General features: G+C 50.5%; 1 protein-coding gene across 1 annotated transcript in view; it reads right to left on the bottom strand.

The window, feature by feature from the left end:
- ext1b (exostosin glycosyltransferase 1b) overlaps nucleotides 1-6,158 on the bottom strand; it is a 380,067-nt gene that overhangs the window by 79,478 nt on the left and 294,431 nt on the right. The window lies entirely within an intron of this gene.

The raw sequence follows: 6,158 nt of genomic DNA, 5'->3' as shown, positions 1-6,158 counted from the left end.
AGAAAATGGGGTCGATAGAACGTTCGATGATTTCACTTGAGTTCTGTTAGAAAAAAATAGGAAGAAAGGCAGAGCCTGAACCGCAAGGCATTCTGGGAAATGCTAACTGGGAAAAAAAAAAAAGCAACAACGGCTAGCTGACGACGAGGAGTGAAACGAAACGGGAATATGAGTGCGGCAGCACGAGAGGAAATTGTAAATAAAAAAGGAAACGTCACGTCACCAGTTTGGTAGTATTTTGGATTTTTAAAAATCCGATACGAATCAGAGTAATACTTTCTGCAAACTTTGCAAGGTCGTCGTCCCGACCAAGTCTGGGAACACGACAAACTTATTTTACCACCTGAGCCGCTCTCACCCGCTGGAGTACAGCAGTATCAAACAGCCACAACCATCTACATCAGCCGGTGCAAGTGGAACAGCACCGAAGCGGCAACAACAGACCACCATCGTCTCGATGGTGGTCTGTTGTTGCCGCAGACAGTATTACTCGGCAGCGGTGCCATACGACAAAAATTCAAAACGTTATAAAGAAATAACGGATGCAGTGGTGTATCAATTAGCGAAGCACATGCTACCGCTCAGCAAAGTTGAGAAGTCTGGGTACAAGAATCTCATACACGTGCTCGACCCCCGTTATGTTCTACCTGGCCGAAAGCACTTTTCCAAGACAGCTATTCCTAAGCTTTACACAATGTGCAGGGAATCCGTGGAAAAGGAGATACTGAAGTTGGTTTGATTTTTCCATAAATGACTGAAGAGGGTAACAGGTTTGTTTTGTCACAGATGTTCCGACGCAAGTTTATTCCGATGTTTACAATATTCTGTAAGACATGTTTGTTTCTGCTTGCTTAATGTGACTGTTATTTATTTGCATATATTGTTACCAATATGGCTTTAAAGCCTGAGTTGTACACTACTCATTTCTTAATTACAATACTTTGCACATTTTGTTGGATTAAGCATTTATTTAATGTCAATATTTGCACATTGACCAGTATTTTCATTTATTTGACTGTGTTTCATATTGCTGACCTCGTTCTAAAGGTTAAAGGTTATATTTAAAATAAAAGTATTTAAATTGTGGTAATCTGTAAATGTCCTTGCCTATTTCTATTGTCTGCACCATGTTCACTCTCTCTCTCATCCACAGTATGGAGTGCAGCTGACGCAAGGCAGCAGCACACACCTGAGCTTGATTAGCAGCAGCCTATTTTAACTGGCTGCTGACGGCCGGTGAGCGCCGGAACTTTGCCATTGCTACCAAACGGTTGGTCGTGCAAGAGGACTCACTAAGTCGCGAACCTTTCACCTCAGGTTGGCCCGTACTATCCTAGCCTTGTCTAGCGTTTTATTTTGGTACCTTGTTTTATCACTTCTCTCATGAAGTATATTTTTCCTAGCCTTGTCTAGCGCTTTTAGTTTTGTGTTTTTTTCTCTCAGTAGTTTGTTACATGGTGTGTTGTGTTTTCCACCATCGCCATTGTTTTTTGCTACCTTGTGCTTCCGCCAAATAAAGAGGAAGAACAATTGTAAACCCAAACTCGTCTCTGCATCCTTGGGATCCACATCACCACACCCTAACAGAAAGTTCCGGCCAAAACGATGGAACCCGCAGAGACAGACTCCTTGAATAGAGCATTGCAAGGCCAGGCTCAAAGGATCAACCAGCAGGGGGACCAGCTTGACCACCTGAGCCGAGGTCTACAGGGGATGTCGGAGCGCCAAGACGCCATGTTGGAGCGAATCAACATGCTGTTAGCCACCGTCGTACCCACCTCGACCACCGTGCCTGACCAGGCATCCACCCAGCCTACACAACCCGCTAGTACTAGCAATATACGGCTTTCCCGACCCGAACGTTTTTCCGGGGAAAAGGAAGACGTAAGACAATTCCTGACGCAGTGTGAACTCCATTTTGAGCTAAACGCGTCCGCTTTCACCTCTGAGCGGGCTAAAGTAGCGTTTGTGATCTCTCACCTGTCTGGCCGCGCTGGCACCTGGGCGACTGCCGAATGGAACCGTCAGACCACCTCCAGCTCCACATACGCGAACTTTTCCAAGTCCTTGAAGCAAATATTCCAACGACGACTCCCAGGTAGAGAGGCAGCGAGATCCCTTTTCCGGCTGCAACAGGGTTCACGACGGGTCGCGGATTACGCGATCGAGTTCCGCACCATGGCGGCCGACTGTGACTGGGGTCCCTCGGCGTTGTTGGACGCCTTCTTCCTGGGTCTCGCGGACGAAATTCGTCATATGATGATCCCGCTGTCACTCCCGACGAACCTGGATGATCTAATTGAGCTGGCGGTGCAAATCGACTTCCGCCTACTAGAGGAGAGGAGGGATCGACGGGGAAGACAAGCCCCACCTAGCAGCCAATCAGCGCCTGCTAGACCCGCCATCTGCAAGACGGAGCAACTCGTCCCCGAAGACACCTCTCCTTCATGGCAGATAGACGAGCCAATGCAACTGGGAGGCCGTCGACTCACCACCGCCGAGAGGGAACGCCGTTTTCGCCTCCAACTCTGCCTATACTGTGGAGGCGCTGATCACCTCATCTCCCGCTGCAAGGAACTGCCGCGACCCGCCGCACGGCCACGAGCGCGCCCTCACTCGCCAGAGGACACGTCCACCAGAGGTCGCCGTTCTCCTTCATTGGCCGCAGGCAGAATGCAGCTAAAAGGTACTCTTTCTTGGCCTAACCAACAAATAGACATTTGCGCTCTCATTGACTCGGGAGCAGATGATAACTTTTTGGATTTTGAGTTCATGAGACTCCATAAGATTCCTGTTGTAAAACTGTATGTACCCAAGAGGGTGTATTCTCTAGATGGGCGCCTATTAGCCAGCATAACCCACCAGACACTCCCACTCAACCTGCGCTTGTCTGGAAATCATTGTGAGAAAATAATTTTTTTGATTGTGCCTTCACGGTCCGCGCCCATCATTCTTGGGTTAACCTGGTTACAGAAGCATAACCCGAGCATAGACTGGCCTCGTTCGGCCATTATTAATTGGAGTGTTACCTGCCACCTACATTGTCTCCGTTCCGCAGCGGGATCTCACACACCGCCACCTACCACCGTTGTAGAGAACATAGACTTGACAAACGTGCCCACAAACTACCATGACTTAAGAGCGGTGTTTAGCAAAGATAGAGCACTCTCACTTCCCCCCCACCGACCCTACGATTGCGGTATCGATTTGCTAGCCGGAGCGGCTTTACCATCGACCCGTTTGTACAAGGTGTCGAACACCGAACTCAAAGCACTAGAGGAATACATAAACACTTCAATAGCTGCGGGCCTCATTCGCCCCTCGACCGCACCAGTAGCCGCCGGATTTTTTTTTGTCGAAAAGAAGGACAAGTCCCTACGGCCTTGTATAGACTACCGCGCTCTTAATCTGATTACTGTCAAGAATAAGTATCCTCTTCCTCTCCTTGATTCTGCATTTACTCCCTTACAGTCCGCAAGGTTTTTTACTAAACTCGATCTACGTAACGCGTACCATCTAGTTCGCATCCGAGAGGGGGATGAATGGAAGACCGCATTCAACACTCCTCTCGGACATTTTGAGTATCTTGTCATGCCGTTTGGACTTACAAATGCACCTGGCGTTTTTCAGGGCTTCATTAATGATATTTTTCGGGACATGACAGGGCGGTTTCTCTTCGTTTACCTGGACGACATATTAATTTATTCTTCGACATTTGACGAACATGTGCAGCAGGTTCGGTTAGTCCTTCAACGTTTGCTCGAAAATAAACTGTTCGTCAAGGCAGAAAAATGCGAGTTTCACTCATCTTCCATACCCTTCTTAGGATTTATCATTGAGGAGGGTAGACTCAGACCGGACCCTGCTAAGGTCAAAGCAGTAGTAGACTGGCCCACTCCGGTGTCCAAGAAGCACCTCCAGAGATTCTTGGGCTTCTCTAATTTTTATCGGCGATTTATTCGCAATTTTAGTCGCGTCGCTGAGCCACTTACGAGGCTAACTTCTACTAAGGTTCTGTTTGAATGGACACCCGATGCTAATTCCGCGTTCCTAAGGCTAAAGAGATTGTTTACTTCGGCTCCTGTGCTTTGTTACCCTGACCGTTCTCTCCAATTTTTTGTTGAAGTGGACGCTTATGATTCAGGTGTAGGGGCCGTACTCTCCCAGCAATCTACCAGCGACCAGAAGTTGCACCCCTGTGCTTTCTTCTCTCGCCGCCTATCCCCTGCCGAGAAGAATTATGACATTGGCAACAGGGAGCTTCTGGCGGTCATCTTGGCCCTTCAGGAGTGGAGACACTGGCTGGAAGGGGCGGAGCTACCATTCATCGTCTACACGGACCACAAGAACCTGTCCTACTTAAGGACCGCACAGAGACTGAACCCTCGCCAGGCCAGGTGGGCACTATTTCTGACCCGTTTTAACTTTATCATCACTTTCCGACCTGGTTCTCAGAATGGGAAGCCCGATGCCCTGTCCCGTGTCTACTCTTCGTCCTTGGAAGATTCCTCACCTGAACCTATTGTTCCCCATACCCACTTCATTGGGGGACTCCAGTGGGACATCGAGCGGCAGGTCTTGGAGGCCCTGAAGTCGGACACATCTCCGCGGGGCTGCCCACCAGGTCGGCTGTTTGTGGTTCCTCGGCTCCGTTCCAGCGTTCTGGATTGGGCACATGGGTCGAAGATCGCTTGCCATCCAGGCATTCGTCGCACCAGTTTTATCCTCTCCCAGCGTTTTTGGTGGCCATCCATTCTGGCAGATACGAAGGCGTTTGTGGCAGCATGTCGGGTCTGCTCCCGGAACAAGGCATCCCACCAGGCCCCAGCAGGACTTCTACACCCATTACCCATCCCCTCCCGCCCGTGGTCACACATAGCTGTGGATTTTGTCACAGGACTGCCCCCCTCTGAGGGAAGCGACACCATTTTGACCATTGTGGACCGGTTCTCGAAGATGGCCCATTTCGTAGCCCTCCCCAAGCTGCCGTCTGCTCTTGAAACAGCCCAATTATTAGTGCTCCACGCTTTCCGGCTGCACGGCATCCCCACTGATGTTGTATCCGACAGAGGGCCACAGTTCTCCTCGGCCGTCTGGAGAGCATTCTGCAAGTCTCTGGGGGCCTCCCCTAGCCTATCCTCCGGCTACCACCCTCAGAGCAATGGACAGACCGAGCGGACCAACCAAGACCTGGAGGCGGCCATCCGGTGCACTTGTCATCAGCAACCCGCAACCTGGTCTGAAAATCTCCCATGGATAGAATACGCTCACAACTCTCTCATTAGCTCCGCCACCGGTCTGTCTCCATTTCACGTCGCCTATGGTTTCCAACCCCCAGTTTTTCCTTCTACCCAACCCAATGCCGACGTACCATCCGTAACGGCACGCCTGCGTCGGGCTCACCAGGCTTGGCGCAACACCAGGGCTGCGTTAAAAAGAACATCGGCCAGGAACCAGGTCTTAGCCAACCGACATCGCACACCAGCCCCACACTACCAGTTGGGACAGAAGGTCTGGTTATCGTCTCGGGACCTACCATTGGCCACCGAATCTAGGAAACTGGCTCCCAGGTTCATTGGACCATTCCCCATTGCCAAGATCATCAATCGTGTTGCAGTCAAGCTCCATCTCCCTAGATCTCTCAAGTGCCATCCTGTTTTTCACGTTTCCCGCATCAAGCCTGTCTCATCCAGCCCACTCAGTCCTCCGGAGGTACCGCCTCCTCCACCCAGGCTGGTTGATGGTCACCCAGCATTTACTGTAAACACCATCTTGGAGGTGAGAAGAAGGGGAAGGGGTTTTCAATACCTGGTGGACTGGGAGGGGTACGGCCCAGAGGAACGGTCATGGATTTCTAGATCGCTTATAATTGACAAGGACTTGATCAAGGACTTTTACGTTCGATTCCCAGACAAGCCAGGTAGGCCGCCAGGAGGCGTCCGTTGAGGGGGGGGTACTGTGGTAATCTGTAAATGTCCTTGCCTATTTCTATTGTCTGCACCATGTTCACTCTCTCTCTCATCCACAGTATGGAGTGCAGCTGACGCAAGGCAGCAGCACACACCTGAGCTTGATTAGCAGCAGCCTATTTTAACTGGCTGCTGACGGCCGGTGAGCGCCGGAACTTTGCCATTGCTACCAAACGGTTGGTCGTGCAA

Source organism: Entelurus aequoreus, linkage group LG20 (genome assembly GCF_033978785.1).
Source record: "Entelurus aequoreus isolate RoL-2023_Sb linkage group LG20, RoL_Eaeq_v1.1, whole genome shotgun sequence".
In the NCBI taxonomy this organism is placed as follows: Eukaryota; Metazoa; Chordata; class Actinopteri; order Syngnathiformes; family Syngnathidae; genus Entelurus; species Entelurus aequoreus.
This window is presented reverse-complemented; position numbering and strand designations above follow the sequence as displayed.